Source organism: Malania oleifera, chromosome 4 (assembly GCF_029873635.1).
Source record: "Malania oleifera isolate guangnan ecotype guangnan chromosome 4, ASM2987363v1, whole genome shotgun sequence".
Classification (NCBI taxonomy): domain Eukaryota; kingdom Viridiplantae; phylum Streptophyta; class Magnoliopsida; order Santalales; family Ximeniaceae; genus Malania; species Malania oleifera.
The window spans coordinates 72,165,890-72,185,019 of NC_080420.1; the positions used below are offsets into that span (position 1 = coordinate 72,165,890).

At 35.4% G+C, this 19,130-nt stretch overlaps 1 protein-coding gene across 2 annotated transcripts in view; it reads right to left on the bottom strand.

The window, feature by feature from the left end:
* LOC131154017 (uncharacterized) overlaps nucleotides 1-19,130 on the bottom strand; it is an 81,458-nt gene that overhangs the window by 11,750 nt on the left and 50,578 nt on the right. The window lies entirely within an intron of this gene.

Consider the following 19,130-nt stretch of genomic DNA (forward strand, 5'->3'; position numbering starts at 1 on the left):
TTCATGTAAACCTCTTCCAGGTGCAAGTTAACATCTAATAGATAGAGGTCACTCAAAATTAACTATCAACAAAATCAAAGCAAGCCTAGAACTCAGCCAGGATATAGGAGAGGTCTCAAAAATAGTAAACACCATTCCGACTGTAACCCTTGGCCACAAACTGAATTTTTTGCCTTTCAAATTGTCATCATGATGATACAACACCCAACAACTTACCAAGGTCTTATATTTCAATTTTGATTATAATTTCATACCTCCAAAAGTATGGAAATTTAAATTCCGATGTCAATTTTGATTTTGATTTGGAAAATGATGGAAACTAATAGTAAAACATGGAGTTATTTTACGAAACTTTAGAAATGGTTAATAGACATAATAATGAAGGTTTTAGGACTAATACATTACAAATTAAGTACATCTATGCTGTGTATGAGGTGCAATAGTTGTAATGTTGTATGTGTGTTAAACATATTCATAAGTATAGCACATATTTGGTTAATATAAATGAAGTTCATAAATCAATTAAATATTATTATTTGTTCAAATCAGATAAAGATAAATATAATTTAGAGATGAATGGTTAAATAAAAGGTTGTTATAGGCTTAATTTTTCATATTATTTCAAAGTCCTTTGTAATAATCTTTGTTCAACAAAAAAATAAGATAAATTAAGAGATAAATTTCAGTTTGCATCAAAATCTCAGATTTGATTCTATGGAAATTTCATTCTACAGTTAAAATTTCAATAAGTTTTGCAAAAATTTTAAGATTTTGATAAATTGTGGAGGACTCATTGAAATTTCAACAAAAATTATTAAGGTGAAAATTGACTGTCATTTCAATTTCAATGGTGATGGAAAGCAGAAATTTGGACAAAATTTTCAAAAATTTCGTGGAAATTTAAGCCAATGCTCCTTACCATAAGGAAGATACATTGTCCCATGTCCCTTGAGAAGTCAAAGCTCCAATATGACATCTATTGCATATTTTCACCAAAGAATAGCAAGGGCATCTAACATAAGACCAAGGGATAGAAACAAAGAAAATAGATAGGGCATAAGAATGAACAACCAAGGGAAAAGACGAGTCAAGCCGCCAAGGACACACAATTAACAATAAATTAAGGAACTAAGAACTTCCTAGTACAAGATCTAGTATTCAATGAGCAATAGTCAAATCGAAGTTTGAGTGAGACTGATCCCTAGAAGCAAAGTTTAATATTATTAGGGTAATCACAGCTCATTGGGCCAGCTGTGCAGAGTTATCCTGTAGAGGAATAAGAACAATTATTCAATAAAGGCAGGACTTGGAGACCCACCAATAGCTGACAAACCAATAATGGCCTAATCCAAGGAATGCATAGCAAAAGAAAAGTGTGCCCACAAAATGGTCATTTGCCCTTGCACAATGCTTATAGGTTTAGGATCAATGTTTCAAAAGGCGAATAGTTTTAACCCTTGAGAGGCAAGGCATAAGCATTTTGAGAATTTTATTTTTAGATAAAAATAAGTAAATAAACTACACATTTTTTAAAATAAATAAAATTTTAAAGAAATTACAAAAAAAATATGTAAACAAATCAAATATAATTTGTAAACTACTTCTTGGTCATTTACTAACTTGAATTGATTTAATAGATCATACCTCCCAAAGGTTGAAGTTCAAGAGTTATATAAATCAACTCATATTACGACATCCCCTTAACATCTAGTTAAAATTTTCTAGCCAAACCTAACTTAAGATTCACACCCATAGTTGTTAGAACCTTACAATTCACAATTCAATTCATATGATTCGTATCAATTTTGCACCAAATCGATTCGAATCTTATTAATGAATAAAAAAATAATTGAATCATAGCTGAATTTATAGATTCACTATTCAGCTATTGATTGTGAATCTATAGAACCGATCCAAATCTACAATTCACTTGATTTTGGACCTATCATATTTCGAAAAAACCAACTAGTTAAAAAACCCCCAAAATTCTTTTTTATTGCTTTTATTTTTACACGATTACCTTCCACTCCTTGTCTACGTTAGTTTTGAACTTGAGGAAAAGCACTACCATTGAGAAGAAGGGGCAGGGACGCTCACTGGCTAAGGTGTTACTCATGTTAGTTCTCATTTTTTTAGGCTTTTTTTTTTTTTCTTTAATCCAAGAGAGAATATGCATGAAAATTTATTTTTTTTAACTATTGATAAACACCAAAAGTTCAAATTTTCTTAGTTCTTCTTGATTTCTTCCCTTAAACAGCATGAAGTTCATTATTTTATTAATATTTCCTAAGTCATTCTATTGCTTTTCTTTGTTTAGGGAAAGTGTATACACATGATATATGATTCTTTTATCATCAAAATTTTAATGTGTTTTATTATTTTCCTTATTGCTTGTAAATGAATATATGCAAGTCATTAGAATTGGTGTTAGAAAATTTACCAAATCTTTCAATCGTTTTGATTCCATTCTTGATTCCCAAAATTGGAATTTCAATCCACAAATGGAATCCCGTTTTGACAACTATGATTCACACACCCAAAAGGAACCAAAATGCTTAAGCCTCAATTGGAAATATGCAAAAGGCATGTCTATTATACAAATTCATAAGCCTCAATGTGTAATGCGTTGGCTCTTTTGGGGTTTGGTATTTTAGATTGAACTTGAAGGCGTTTTAGGCATGCCTCGTCTTGAGGCAAGCCTCAATTGAGCCTTTCAAAACATTGCATCAACAGGCCTTAAGAGGATTGGGCAAAACAAGTAGTATATGCTATGATCCTTGGGCACAATGCTTGATTATGCATAGATGAATGTAGACATCCCAAAATACTATTGTATTTAGTAGTTGAATTATAGCAGTTTGTTTTGTATGAATTCTTCAGGATTTGAACATGACTGACCAATGTTTGATACATTCCCTATGCTGCAAGGTACCAATGCCTAGGGTTCTTTAGAAGGACTTAGTCGTCTGTTTGATATTGTTTCCAGTTTCCTTTTAACTTAATCTCAAACATAAGTCTATTGTGGATCCGCAGTGTCTGGGTGTTGCCTAGCATTGGGAAATCTAGTTTTTTTTTTTTCCTTTGGGGGCATTTTTAATTGTTTAATAAACAAAGGAAAAACATAAGATGTCTGCAAATGCAGTGCCCATTCAGGGGTGGATATTGCACCCATAAGTGTAAGTGTGGTCTCCATTACACTATACTTAGGGGCTTCCAGGACATTGGGAGTGTATGGAGTTGTCCCCATGAGGACACTGCCAGATGTTGTAGATGTGCCCACTAGAGAAGAAGTTGAGGAACCAGTAGCCAAGAAATATAACAACGTTGCATCTCTTGGTAAATTTGAGGTAGCGATCCCTCCCTCTCCTCTGTTTCTGGGTGTGTTTGTGTGTGTGCAAAATAAGTGGATTATTTATTTAAGATAGTAAATCCAAGAAAAAAGTGAAAGAGATATCCAAAAAGCTGGCAGGTGCTATCTGAAGAAAAACACAAGAAAAGGGGGAAAGGAAAAATTTTAACACAGATTGGTAAATGTTGGATCATGCTTATCAAAAGCAAAGTGTGCTAAATGTTCCATCACTCTTCTATTCGGGAGTATTGAATACAAGTTGGTTGCTCACAGATATCCAGGAAAAATGTGTGTATATCATCATCAGTCCCTAATCCAATGCTAGCCCTCACAATAACGATGGCATCATCTATAAGATGCCTTATTGCACTTAACAAGTCCAAGGAAGTGAGGATGTAAACTTTGTTGAAGTCCCTGACTCTGGTTGGTTTGCAAAGACCCAAAAAAATGGCAGCATCTTCATTGAATTATATGACCTAAGTTTCAAAGAGATGCACACTAAAATACTTTCTAGCATTCATCCCTGTCTGGCTTTCTTTGCATGTTATTAAGTTTCTTTATGTTTATATAATGCCTATATTAGCCTTGGCAGCTGATATGGAATTGATTTTCCCAGCTCCATCAACCACTGCGGTTATTTTGAAATTTGAGCTTATGTATGCTCCTATATTGGAGAACAGGTAAGCTGACAGAGCTCATTAATTGGTACTTTTCCTAATAATTTGAGGGCAAGTGGAAATTAATTTATTTTAGAGTGCATTATTCACCATGTATAAATGGAAGCCATTTTCTGTCTCAATGCATTTTTAGTTAAAAGTTGAGATTGGAATGTGCTTTGTGCAGGTATGTGCCCTGCTGCTGTACATGAATTTCGAATCCCTCCTAAAGCTCTTTTAGGATTTCATTCATATTGCCTAAGGCATTTTGATACATTTCACACTGTCCTTGTTGATATAAGCATACACATCAGTCTGCATAAGGCTGGGTTCTATGCTTCTCTGAAGGTACCCAGGTTTGTCTCTTGTCCTAGTTTCTGAGCTAGACAACCTGGAGATGATACAAGACTTTTTTCTTAAAAAAATTCTCTATACTGCTTTTTGAGTTTTGACTAGCTTCTGAATTTTGGGTACTGCAAATGCAAATAATACATACAGTTTAATTCATATGGTCAATTTAATTATTCAGTGACACTTACACAATTGAAGATACAACAGTTGGAAATTTTTGTCGGTCTAATCAAGTATGTTCGCTGTCATTCATGTCTCTCAAACTTCTACCTAGCTTTGGTGGTGAATGTGCATTTGTCTCACCTTTTTTCTTTTCTTTTTTTCTTTTTCTTTTTTTGCTTTTTTTGCATCTACTCTACCACTGCAATGTTCATATTCGTCTTTTGCTTATCCATTCCTAATTGATGCCGTGGAAAAATTCACTCACTAATTTATCTTAAGTTAGGATCATAACACTTGCAGCCATTAAGAGTTTTACAATACCCAATGAAGATACATTAAACAACAGGTGACAACTTCTCCCACAAACATGTCAAAATTTTCTCTGCACTCCGAAATCTAAAGAGAATCCTTTTTACACAATTTTCCTCAAAATTTCTACAATCTGAAATTTATTGGAATTTAAATTTCAACATCTTGAAAATTTGACTACAGGGAAAAAAAAATTTTGAAATTGAAATTTGAGATGCAAAACCCAAATTAAAATTTCTATCATTAAAAAAATTTATTTTTTATTAAAACTAAATATTATTGCAAGAAGGATCTGAATGACGACTTTTAGACTTTTCAAGTTTTATGCAAAATTGGACTTTGGTCTTGGCTACTATTACTGGTTTTTAAAAGCTAATCATTATTGCTTGTGTTATTAATGTGTTAGTAAGCATGAGTTAGTGCATTAGTAGGGGAATTATAGTCATTGTCATGAACTTGGTTTATATTATAAATAGAGCTTGCTTTACTTTTAGGGCTTCCAATTATATTTAGGTCTTCCAATTTACACAGTACTCTTACTAGGGTATCAGAGCATGGTCTCGATACCTAATCCCTGAGGGTTTCCGCCACCATCAAATAAAATCCTAACGCCCTAAATCTTCTGCATGTCTATCATCGTAGGAAAACTGCTAGCACCCACCATAGGCCTGAAAACCAGAGAGCAGCTGCCAGAAGACGCAACAGCCGCAGAAATTCCCTGGATGACTGCCAGTTCAGGGACACCAAAACCCCTTTAGATTTTGCAAAATCAACACCATAGCCACCCAAACACACTGCTGATCAGCCAACTCCTCAAATTTTCATCACTGGATCTGCCTTGTATGCCCTTATGCACAAAGGCTTGCAATGCTGACCTCATGCACAGGCATGTGAGGCTTCATACAGCCATGTTTTCATCCTGAATTGATCCTATTGTTTGAATCCTATATAAACCATATTATTGTGTTTTAGTGATTTCACTTTTTTGTCCAAAGATCTCACCTTTTGGTTGCTCATGTGCTGCACTCCAGGAATTGTTGTGGTACTGCTGGAGGCTGTTTGTCAGGGTTTTTCTGAGTTCCAAAAACTGCAAAGAGCTTTTATTCATAATAGATTGATCATATATTCTTCGTTGCCTACTAATATTTTTGCTATTGTGATTGGGCAGCCAAGAGAGTGCTTCAAAGCCTCCTGTGGCCTTTACTCCTTCCTTCCCTTTTTCAGTTATTCTAGAAGTTGATATATTTAGCAAGATCTGTAAGTTACCTGGGTCGCTCCCCCCCCACCCCCAAGGGACCACGATCCAAATCGAATGTACCAATTCAAGGGTTGACAGGATCCTGGATTGACGGCGTTGGGATCCAAATAATCAAAAGTAGTGACCCAAATTAGATAACCATTTTAAAACAAATTGTAAGAAAAATTTCAAACCAAACTGTGCTTGAACCTTGAATAGTAGAACTGTGGAACAAAAATGTAATCACCGCCACAAAACTGCTGTGAAGCCTGCAAAGGAGAGAGAAAAGGATTCCAGCTTGCCACTGCACTGATGCACGGATTCCATTTGAATGGGTAGAGAGAGAGAGAGAGAGAGAGAGAGATGTTTCAACAAGAAGAAGCCTTAAGGTCCCCCTAGGTGGGGTTGGCTAGATGAATTCTTTTTCGCCAATTCATTTAATCGAGAGCATTTTCCTTTACTAGATTAAGGGCTATTAAATCCTTCCTCATTACCTCATTCCAAGTTATTTTGGGCCTATCCCTATCCTTTTTCATGTCAGAAACAATAACTGACTCACTCTTTGTTACAAATGCTCTACTAGGCTTGTGTTTCAAATGCCCAAACCATCTAAACTGCCCCTCCCTTATCCTATCTTTGACTGGTGCTATGCCTAAATTACTGCGTATATGTTCGTTCTTTAGTTTATCTTTTAATGTTATACCACTCATCCACCTAACATTCCCATTTCAACAACTTTTACCTTTTGTACATTTTGTTTTGTAGTTGCTCAACATTCTGAACCATAAAACATACCTGGCCTTATAACCGTCTTATAAGACTTTCCTTTTAATTTTAAGGGTCTATGATCACACAACACACTTGACGTACTCCTACATTTTATTCAACCTACTTTAATTCTATGTATTACATCTTCTTCAGTTTGCCCTTCTGTTTACATAATAAATCCAAGAGAGATGTTTTGAGTGAATGAGGATTGCAAGTTTAAACCCAACCCCTACCCCAACACACACCTCACTCTCTTTTGTTGTTTGTGTTATAGCTTGATATACATTGTTGGCTCACAACCTAATAGTTTAAACTTTTAGGTAAAGTGGTAATCAAACATGGTATTAGAGTTGGTTACCAGGGGGTCTTGAGTTCTGGTCTTATTGCACGGATTTATTTTGTGGTGTTTAAAAAATAATTTTATTCCTTATTCTTGGTATTTTTCTTAGGTGATAATGGAATTATATGGTTAACTAATTTATTTAATACATTTGTAAAAACTAAGAAAATGTCATATGAATGGAGGAAAAGCACTTTAATACCTACATACAAAAATAAAAGAGATATTCAAAATTGTAATAACTATCGTAGAATTAAACTTATGAGTCATACGATGAAACTATGGGAAAGGGTAGTTGAACAAAGATTAAAGTTAGAAACGAAGGCCTCAAAAAATTAATTTGGTTTTATGCTTGGGAGATCTACCACAGAAGCTTATCTTTTCAGAAGATTAATGAAAAAGTTTAGGAAAAAGAAGAGGGACTTGCATATGATATTTATTGACCTTGAGAAAGCATATGATAGGACACCTACGGAAGTTCTATGGTGAGTTTTATAAAAAAAGGGTGTATGTAATAGGTATATGTCATTAAGGATATGTACGATGGTGTAATGACTAGTGTAAGTACTATAGATGGAGAAACTAGAAAATTTCCAATCACCAAAGGTGTACATCAAGGATCTGCGTTGAGTCCTTATCTTTTTGCTTCAGTGATGGACCAATTGACTAAGAGTATTCAAAAGGAGGTTCCATGGTGTATGTTGTTTGCAGATGATATTGTATTAATTGACGAAACTAGGGACGGAATAAAGGCTGAGTTAGAATTATGGAGAGAAACTTTGGAATCTAGAGGCTTTAGGATAAGCAGAAAATATGACAGAATATATGAAAATGTAATTTTAATAATGATAGAAGGAATATTGGAGAGAAAGTTAAACTTGATGATGAAGAAATAAATAGCACTCGTAGATTTTGATACCTTGGATCTATTATGCAAGCTGAAGGAGAAATTGAAGATGATATAATGCATAGAGTTAAAGCAGGTTGGGTAAAATAGATAAGTACTTCAAGTGTGCTCTGTGATTGTAGAATACCCTTAAAATTGAAAGGGAAGTTTTATAAGACATCTGTAAGACCAGCTATGCTATATGAAACGAAATGTTAGGTGACGAAGAAACATAAAATCCAAAAAGTTAAAGTTGCCGAGATGAGAATGCTTAGATGGATGAGTGGTATAACATTGAAAGATAAATTAAGGAATGAACATATTTGTGATAAGTTAGGTGTAGCTCCTATAGAAGATAAGATAAAGAAGGGACAACTCAGATGGTATGGACACTTGCAATGTAGGCCACATAGTGCACCTATGAGGAAGAGTGACTTAATTATTGTGGGGGGCAGTAGAAGGGGTAGGGGTAGACCTAAAATAACTTGGGAGGAGATAGTGAGTAAAGACTTAATATCCTTGAATCTATTAAAAGAAATGGTTCATGATCGCATAAATTGGCGAAAAATGATTAATATAGCCGACCCCACCTAGTGGGACTAAGGCTTGGTTTTGTTGTTGTTGTTATTGTTGTTGTTTTGTTGTATTATTGGTATTTTTCGTTTGTTTATCTCTCCACGTTATTAGGCTGCAAGTGCAGGGAGTGTTAAATCTTGATATACATTGTTGAACCCGACCTAATGGCCTAAGCTTTTAGGTAAAGTGGTAGTCTAACAACCAGTAGGGGAAAGGAATGCTAAACGTTTCATCTTAGTTTGCCTTTGAAATTTTATAGCACTGTAGCAAGTAATTATTAACTTTAACTTTTTTATTATCAACGTCTTTATTTAAAGAGTGCAAATGTATAAAATTACCAAGTGCCCAAGATTTTTGAATTGATCAATATTAAACTCACATGTAGATAATAATTAAATTAACTACTAAGCATATTATGTTTGCATTCTTGTAGGAGATCAATATTTACGATGCATGTCGGGATTAGCCATAGAGGCACCTGAGGGACTCTACCAATCCCGGTCTTAGGATGTTCTAGAGTGTTTTGGATTGGTGGGCTTGAGTCAAGGTTCACTAAGGGAACCCCTACCCGTTAGCTTTTTCCTAAGTTGCTCAAGCACTCGTGTGTCATTCGTGACATGTGTTCTTTTTTTGTTTCTTATCTTAACCATGTCTCACTGCAAGCTTTGCTCCAAAATTCATCTTTTTTTCATTAATTGAAGCATGACATGTCAATCTATTACTGGAAGACGACATCTTGTAACATTTTGGCTATCCCCTACAAATACCCTGGATTATTCTCCAAAGGGAATCCTTTTGACACTCGAACAATCACATTCCCACAAGATCATGGAATCCCTTTAGCCATCAAAATACATTCACCTGCCACAATCCAAGCTTGAGATTCTTGGGAATTGCCCGCCTCTCCTCTCTAGGTCCTCTCTAGAACATCCATTACTCATGTACATCAGAGCTCTCCTTCCTTCTCAAGAACCCCCTCCACAAAGAGTAACAATTTTTTTTTACTTAGTAGTATAATATAATATTAGTATTAAAAAATCAACACATTTATTTATATCAAAATAAATAAATTAGTTTACTAATTAAATATTGTTGTTCATTTAAAATTTACATAATTCAATTAAGAATAGTTGTAATGTAAAAAAAATTTAAATTTTCAAAAATATATATATTGAAATTGCAAGTTTAACACATTTTTAAACTCACATAAGGAAATTATAGACGGTAAGTAAATAGTTAAATGCGTACTATGATCTAACACAGTGGTTTGAGCATACGATAACCTGAAAATGGCGTATCGATCAAGCCTACCCACTGTTAAGTAGCGTACCCAATCCCGTACCACAACCAAAATGCAGCATTCGGGGTAACTATGATTGGATCGTTTTACAAGCTCAAAGGTTAAGTGTTATCAAAGGGATTAAGCTTGGGAGGGACAATGTGGCCATTTCCATCTTTAGTCTATAGATCATGCTAGGTTTTTTTTAAAAATTTCTTGGAGGATGTGGAAAAATTTAGCAAAGTGTCTGCTCTTTTTAAAAAGTTTTAGAAAATGCAACAATTGAAAATAAATATAGTACAACAATTGGAATTAAATTGGAGGCAAAGTGAGATTGAGTTGTGCCAGAATAAATTTGGGGCAACATAAGAATGTGAAATACAATGTTTAGCTCCTTGGCAAGTTCTTTGGTTCTTCTTTCTTTTTCTCACTCAAACACTCCTTTGGCAGGCAACCCTACTTAGATACCTTTTGGGATTCAATAGTAGGTAGACTGCTTACATTTTTTTTCAGAAATCATATCGATCTAATTAATGCCTTGTCTCTTATTCCATTGTATTTTGTACCTTTGTAGGATTCCTATTGAAGAGGCTAAGAAGTTGGAGAGGATGACGAGAGATTCATTATGGCCAGGTACGAGTGATCGTAAGAGGGGTCACTTAGCCAATCTAAAGGTATTGATATGGGAAATTGATGTAACAACATTCCTCCAGTTGGAAATTTTTGTGGAAATTTTCTTGAAACTAAATTCCATAGGCAACAAAGTATAGGCTTCATCGTAATGAGTGTACTTTGTAGTTTTACATCTTAGGTTTCCCTTTTTCCCCCTCTTCTAATTTGGGAAAAAAAAAAAATTGAAGTGGTGTGCTCAGACTTCATATCCGTTGTTGGCCCACTGCCTAATAGCTTAAGGTTTTAGGTAAAGTGATAATCTAGCATGATATCAAAGCCATTATTGCCAGGAGGTCCTAGGTTGTCTTCTTGCCCACGTTTCGTGTAAGTTTGTTTAAAAAAATATCATGCTCCCCAATATGTTTGTCCATTGTTTGTCTATCCATCCACGTGTAATTGGGTTGCACTTGCAGGGTAGTGCTAAAGCTTGATGTTTGTTGTTGGCTCACAACCTAATAGCTTAATATTTTAGGTAAAGTGGTAACTTAACATGGTTCTTCAATACGCTTTTGAAAATATATTTGGGTTTGGAACGCTATGGGCCTGTCGGTATCGTCGCTGTTTTTCGTTTTTTGTTTCTGTTTCTCCATAGTGAAAAAAAAGATTATAAAAACGCTTTTGTTTCTGTTGTCAGTTTTCGACTGTTTGCTAAAAAACTAAAAAACAAATTTTGTTGCTAGGAATTTTAATATCCAAAAAATATTTTTTTGGATTAAATTATTCATTTTATACACTTTTAAATTAAAATCAAAATTAAATGATCATATGAATTTAAATATAATTAAAATAAAAATATACAAATTTTCTTTAAAAAAAATAACAAAGTCAATTACAAAATACTTTTACTATTTTTCAATTGTCATGTCCAATAAAATTTTTATTGTAAAGTAAAATTTGAAAGTAGTTAAAATAATTATAATAAAATTAATTTTTATTATAGTAATTTTTAAATGCGTATTATTTGTAATTTTACTATTTTAATCATATTTTCATAATATTTTGATTTAAAGATGAAAATGAGAATTTTTTTTCATTAGATTTTTAATTTGTATTAGTTTCATAAATGTTAACTAAATAGGTTGCTGGTTTCTAATTTTTAGTTTCTATTTCTGGTTTTTCATTTTCGTTTCTGGTTTTTATTTCTCTAATTTTTGACAATGATACCAAACAGCCCCTACTCTTATTACTTCATTTCCTCATCTTTCTAGGCTCGTATTTTCATAATGCTCTAACTTATTCCCTTCATTCCTTGGGAGGGATTCTTTCTCATGGTATTTCCTTCTTCTTTTTTTTTTTTTTTTTCTTTTTGGGGAATCTTGCTGATTTATAAGTAGATGAATTAGATAGTATGATGTACATTATCCATTCTTTTACACTTCCTTCTAGAAGTCAGGTAAGAATTTTTGTTTTTCTTTTGGCTACACCTGTTGAAATTTTCTTCTCATCTTTCCCTTTGGAAAAAATCTATTTGCAAGGTAAAAACTCCCTCTAAGATAAAGGCATTTGTTTGGACCTTGTTTCTTAATAGAATTATTAGTAATGGTTTGTCACAAGCAAGAAAGCATAACAAGGCAATCAATCAAGATATTTGTGTGAGAACTTCTAACTACAAACAAAAAAACAAAAACAACAAACCATCGCTCAAGTCCCACTGGGAAGGGGCGACCACATGAATTCTTTTTTGCGAATTTACACGATTGTGGACAATTTCCTCCAACAATTTAAGGGTCATTAATTCCTTACTATCTCATTCCAAGTTATTTTAGGTCTAACCCTACCCCTTCTATTGTCAATTAGGATAACTAGCTCACTCTTCCCCACTAGTGACTATTTGGCCCAAGTGGCAAATGCCCAAACCATCTAAACCGCCCCTCCCTCATCTTATCTTGTATAGGTGCTACACTCAACCTATAGTGAATATGTTCATAGCTTAATTTATTTTTTAACATTATACCACTCGTTCACCTTAGTATTCTCATTTTGACAACTTCTACTTTTTGTATATGTTGTTTCTCAGTTACCCAACATTCTAATCCATATAGCATAGTTGGTTTTATATCCATCTTATAAAACTCACCTTTTAATATTGAGTGTATTCTACAATCACACAACATGCCCGAACTACTCCATTTTACTCAACGTGCTTGTATTACTCTATGTGTGGCTTCTAATCAAACAAATTAGTATTTGTTTCTTCATTGTCAGGTGACTACTGAGCCTTAGTCTAGGATATTTGCCATTTTTGGTGAGGTGAGCGTGTCGGGAAATGAGGGTTAACATATGATGGTGAAGTTTTGGCACATCTACAGAAGTAAGGGAATGTGTTCCAAAGTGCACTTGCTTTGCTATTCTTCAACCCAAGTACTAAAATTTCAATTTCAATGGAACTTTCAAGGGTCTCAATTTACAAATTTTTCAGAAATTTTGATTTCTATAGAAACTTCGATTTTTATTTAAAGAAACACTGAAATCTGATAATAAATTATGGAAATTACAAATGAAACTTTGAGAAATATTAAAATATATGATTGTGATTAATTGAAAAACAAAATGCAAAGAAAAACTCAATTTTTTTCTTTCAAACACTCCCGATATCTAAAATTTTGGTTGAAATTTTGGTAAAATTAGTGATATTTAATACAATGCTTTGGTTGTTGTGGTTGAAAAGGAACTCCCAAAATTTTAAAGATCTCACACCTTCCTTTAATATAGCGTGGTCATTCTAGCTTCTCTTTTGGCTCAACTTTTAGTTGTTTCTTTGAATGGTTTGCAAAGAGTTTATAGGACTATTTTTTTTTAAATTTTATTTTTTATTGAGGAAGACAACTTGTCCTTTCCATGCATTTTCTTTATTCTTTTGCAACAAATTATTTTTTCTATTGCAAAGGTTCAGCTCAAGTCCAATTATTCTTTTGCCATATGTTCATAGTATGATTATAATTTGTCCTATTGGTATTGATGTAACCAAACGCCATGTTTTACATGAGTTTGAGATGATCAATTTCGCACCTTTTTGTTACTTTTCGGGCATTGAGGTTTCTTCCTTTCCTAAAGGCATCTCTGATGTCAATTTAAATATGCTAATGAAATTATTCATTGTATTGGGTTTAGTTGGTTGACTAATGCCAAGGTGCTAGCAACAGCTAAGGAGTTAAACGCCACGTTCTTTGCATCTGATGGTGTATCATTGGGTGATGCTATATTGAATCCTGAGTTGGTTAGATGAGAGGTGTTGGACCTCACCTCCTTATTATATTTGTTGGAGGGTAGTATTCCTTTTAATAGGACAGACTATCATTCATGGATTCTTGACCCTTCCCGCCATTGATCTTTTTCATTGTTACTCATCTTGACATCATCAGTTTGATTCTACACCTAAATCTATAAATTGGCCAGGTTTACTCCACATTTTTCTTTATGTGAAAAGCTCAATTTTTCACAAACTCTTGCAATCCTCTACTTCTCAGAAATTATGTACCCTTCCAAGTGCAGCTAGGCAGGGGATATTTTTCAGCAAGTATAATCACATTTTTGACAGATTCACTGTGTCTTGGGGAAGTAAAAATGGACAGTCATGGCTAAAAGGGCAACTTGCATGTTTTACAATGTTTGATAATTCTATGCATGAACATTTAAGTTCCCCATCCATCAGTTTTTATTTTCATTTTAAAATTTATTTTATATTCCTTTCTTTTATTTAATAAGCTATATACTTATCAAAAAAAGATAGCATAACAACTAAGATGGAGAATCTAAAGAGTTGGTCCAAGTAGATAGATGACTAGTTTAAGATAACCCATGAAGAGAAAGGAGGTTGTTGTAAAAGAAAGATGGTGTATTTTCAACCAATGCTTATTATAAATTACTGGCATCAACAATACTGAATTTACATGTCGCAAACTAAAAGAAGTTAAAATAAAACTAAATATATCTTCATAACTCTATAATGAGAAGTAACCAAAGAATTTAAAGGTCACAAACTGAAAGAAGTCAAAACAAAACTAAATAATCTGTTAGAGGTTATATATGCCTTTTAGTATTATTATTATTGAGTGTGTTAGTATGTCAATTAGTGAGAGTTAGTAAGGGCATTATTGCCGTTAGAATGTATTTAAATTTGTATTAGAAATAGAGGGAGACCAATCTTCAAGTTTAGTCATTTATTTTTAATCAAATCTTAGCATGGTATCAGAGCTAGTTACCAGGCGGTCCTGGGTTCTAGTCTTGTTACCTACGTTTATTGTGTGGTGTTTTAAAAAATTATTATGTTCCCTATCATGAGTGTTATTTATTGTGTGTTTATCTCTCTACGTGCTGTCGGGCTGCACGTGCAGGGGAGCGTTAAAGCTTGATATACATTGTTGGCCCACAACCTAAGAGCTTAAGCTTTTACGTAAAGTTGTAGTCTAACAATAATATCAGAGCATGATCCTATCTAAAACCTATTTCCCTTAGTCATCGCCAAAAAGCACCATTCTTGCGGCTGTTCTTCCCTAATCTGGCTCCATACCATACTAAATCACAAAACCAACCATATACCCATAATCGGAACCCCCCCAACGACCCACCCCACAAAACCCCAACGCTAGGGCACCCCACGCGCCCCCACAAACTGGCCAAATGCCGTCAGGGCCGACCCCACATGTTGGCTTTTGAGAGCAGTTCTAGCCACTATTTTTTTTAACTATTTTTTATTTTATTTTTTTCTTCCATGCTCCGATTCCTTCTTTAGACTATATCATCAAGCTGTTACGCCAGTTTTTGGCTAAAAAAATTCAACCTTTTTCAACCATACACTCGCAGTATTCTGTTAATTTCTGTTCAGGATTTGTGAAGGCTTGCTTGTGAGTCTTTTGGAGTCATGGCAGCGTTTATATGTTCAGTTGTGAGGTTGTCGCAGTGCTATATCCGTTGGTGAGTTGTTCACCTTGTCCATGATTGCGTCGGTGCTTCACATGGTTTGTGATTGTTCCGATGTTTTTTTTGGTGTGGTTGCTGATTTGTGAGTGCTGTGGCAGCACTATATCCATCGCTGAGTTGTTCACCTCGTCTATCGTTGTGTTGATGCTTCACATAGTTTGTGATTGTCCCAATTAGTTTTGATTGTTCTTGTTTTTTGGTGTGATTGCTGATTTGTTAATGTTGGGATGGAATCTATGAATCCCAAAAATTTGTTTCCTACATGGCTGCCACAAATAACGTTTCAAAATTTGGATGGAAAGAACTATGTTCAATGGTCTAAAGCTATTCGGATTTATTTAGCAAGATTAGGGAAATCTGACCACTTGCTCCAATCTGATTCTTCTGATGAGAAGAGAAAAGGCGTGTAGGTTCAAGAAGATGTCTTGATTGTTTCTCTTTTATGGAATTCAATGGAGCCACAGATTGCATGAATGTGTATGCATCTACATACATGCAACGAGATTTGGGATTATGTCACTTCTTTACTCCAGTAACATTACACATATGCTTGGTTTATCCCAAGAGTACTTTCAGTTACAACAAGGTGATAGGAGCATTGCAAATTATTTTGGAGAGATGAAAGGTATTGATGAGGTGCTTAACGTTGTGCAACCTATAACTGCCGACATTTGTGAGATGTAGAAGCAGAGGGAGCACATGATAGTTCTTCGTGTTCTAGTATACTCGAGACCTAAGTTTGAGGTAGTTTGTGTCAACACCCCAATTTTAACCAAGCTACCCCAAGAAGACCCGGCACAATAAAAGTTGGCTTCGTGTCCCGGAAATTGGAGGACCCTTTTGAGAAACACGACCGAGTCTCAGTGTTTTTACCTAGTCCCGGTTTGTTTTTACCGAGTCCCAGTTTGTTTTCAATGAGTTCAGGTATTTTTACCGAGTCCCAATTTGTTTTTACCGAGTCTTAGTTTGTTTTCAATGAGTCATGGTATTTTTACCGAGTCCCGGTTTGTTTTTACCAAGTCCCAGTTTGTTTTCAATGAGTCCCGGTATTTTTACCGAGTCCCAGCTTGTCTTTACTGAGTCCCGATGTCTGTACTGAGTTCGGTTCGTTTTCAAGGAGTCCCAATGTCTTTGCTGAGTCCCGGTGTGTTTTCACCAAATTCCGAGCATCTTAGGAAAAATGGAGTCCGGGTCCTTCGATTTTCGGGAAACTAAGTTTAACTTTCGGCTGAGTCTTTCTTTCTGAAAAAATAAGGGTCGATAAAAAAATACAAAATAATAAAAATAATAATACAAAAAGGGGGAAGAATACCAGAAAAGGGGGGCTATAATTATTAGTGTAATATTATTATTATTGTTACTATTATTACTAGTGTATTATTACTATTATAATTTTAGTACACTATTATTATTATTATTATTATTATTATTAAAGTTTTTAGTACTCGTATTATTATTATAAGTGGTACCTTACTATTATTATTATTATTATTATCATTATTAGCAAAATAAAAACACAAAAAAAGAAGAAACAAAGCAAACAAAAAAATACAAAAATGAAGAAAACAAAAAAGCCTATAAAGGCTATAGGTCACGCACACACGCAGGGAGGGGAGTCACCATTTTTCACTGTTCATCTTCTTCATTCTTTCCTCTCTCTCCATCATCTCTCTCTCAGCTGCTTCCCAATCATCTCCCTAACCGGAGCCAGCCACCTCAGTCCTCCACCACCTCCACCGTCTGTCACCTCTGAGCTCCACTCACCCAACACAACAGTCCAGCAGCTCCCCCTCTTTCATCCTCACAGCACCACCCTCGGCCGCGAGCTCCATTAGATCTGACCTCACTCACGGAACCCAGCAGTGAACACCATCTCACTCTGCTACCACCATCATCGCAGCAACCCCCCGGCATACCTAAAGCCACAACACCACACTGCAGCCCGCCACGGCAGATCTGAACTCCATCTCCGCCTCACCCATCTCTCTACTCCTCACCACTCCCTCTCTGCTCTCTCCCACAGAGCTATCAACCTGCTCCACCCTTAACCCCATCCCTCCACAGCACCACCATCACCGCAACACCTCCACGCAGACCAGCCATGAACTCGCCACCCTTGTCCACTGCATCGCTTCTTTGTTTATGCCAATGTGTTATTCTTTGAGTCTACACCTAGTACTACACCCAGTCACTGAGTGCTTCTGAGCTCAATGAGTCTCTTTCTTTGCTTAATCTTCTAGATTCTACTTTGTTGTCCATGCCGAACCAACCATCTAAGTCTCCATGTAATTCGAGTCCTTCTCATCGTCTTGATCATCCTAATTTGCAAGTGTATTCACAACGGCAGCTCAAAGGAGGAGCTTCTACTACCACGCCTTTGGTTTCCTTGTTTGATGATCATACTTCCCATGATGTTGATCCACCTATTGTTGTTCAGAAAGGTAAACGCACATGTACTCAACACCTCTTTTCCAACTATGTTTCTTATGACTCCTTATCACCCCCCTATTATTGTTTTGTTGCTTCTCTATCATCTACTACCCTTCCTAAATATGTTTCGGAAGCCTTAGCCCATTTTGGGCAAAGGGATGCTGTGGTTGAAGAGATGAACACTTTACGTGACAATGGTACTTGGGACTTGGTACCTCTTCCTCCTGACAAGTCTGTGGTTGGTTGTCGTTGGGTTTACATTGTGAAAGTCAACCCTGATGGTTCAGTGACTTGTCTAAAGGCTCGTTTGGTTGCTTAGGGATACACTCAGGTGTATGGTCTAGATTATTCTGATACTTTTTCTCCGGTTGCCAAACTTACATCACTACGTTTGCTTATCTCCTTGGCTACTACTTGTCACTGGCCTCTGCATCAGCTAGATGTGAAAAATGCCTTCTTGCATGGTAACCTTGAGAAGGAGGCTTGTATGGAGCAACAAACTAGGTTCGTTGCTCAAGGGGAGTCGGGCTTAGTGTGTCGGCACAAGAAGGCTTTATATGGTTTAAAACAATCTCTCTGAGCACGTTTTGGTTGTTTTAGTGCTATAGTACTTGAGTTTGGTGTTCAACAATGTGTTGTGGATCATTCTGTGTTTTATCATCATATTTGATCGGGTAGGATCCTTCTTGTTGTTTATGTGGATGATATTGTTATTACAGGTGATAATAATAAAGGTATTCAGAGTCTCAAACTTTTCCTACAGACTAAGTTTTAGACCAAATATTTAGAACCGTTGAAATACTTCTTGGGTATAGAAGTATCGAGATCTCGTATCAGAACTGTTGCGTCACAAAGGAAGTATGTTCTTGATATGTTAGATGAAACTAGCTTGTTGGGATCTAAACTGGTTGATACAACCATGGATCCAAACAGCAAGTTAATGTCGGATATGAGTGATTTGCTACCTTATCTTGGACAAATACCGGAGGCTTATTAGAAAGTTGAATTATGTCATAGTTACTCGACTGGATATATCTTTTTCCAACAAGTTTTATGAGTCAATTTCTAGATTCTCCGAGGAAAAGTCATTGGGACGCAGTAATTTGCATCTTGAGATATCTCAAAGGTGCACTTGGGAGAGGTCTTTTACATCATTATCAGGGTCACACTTATACCCATGGATATAGATGCAGAT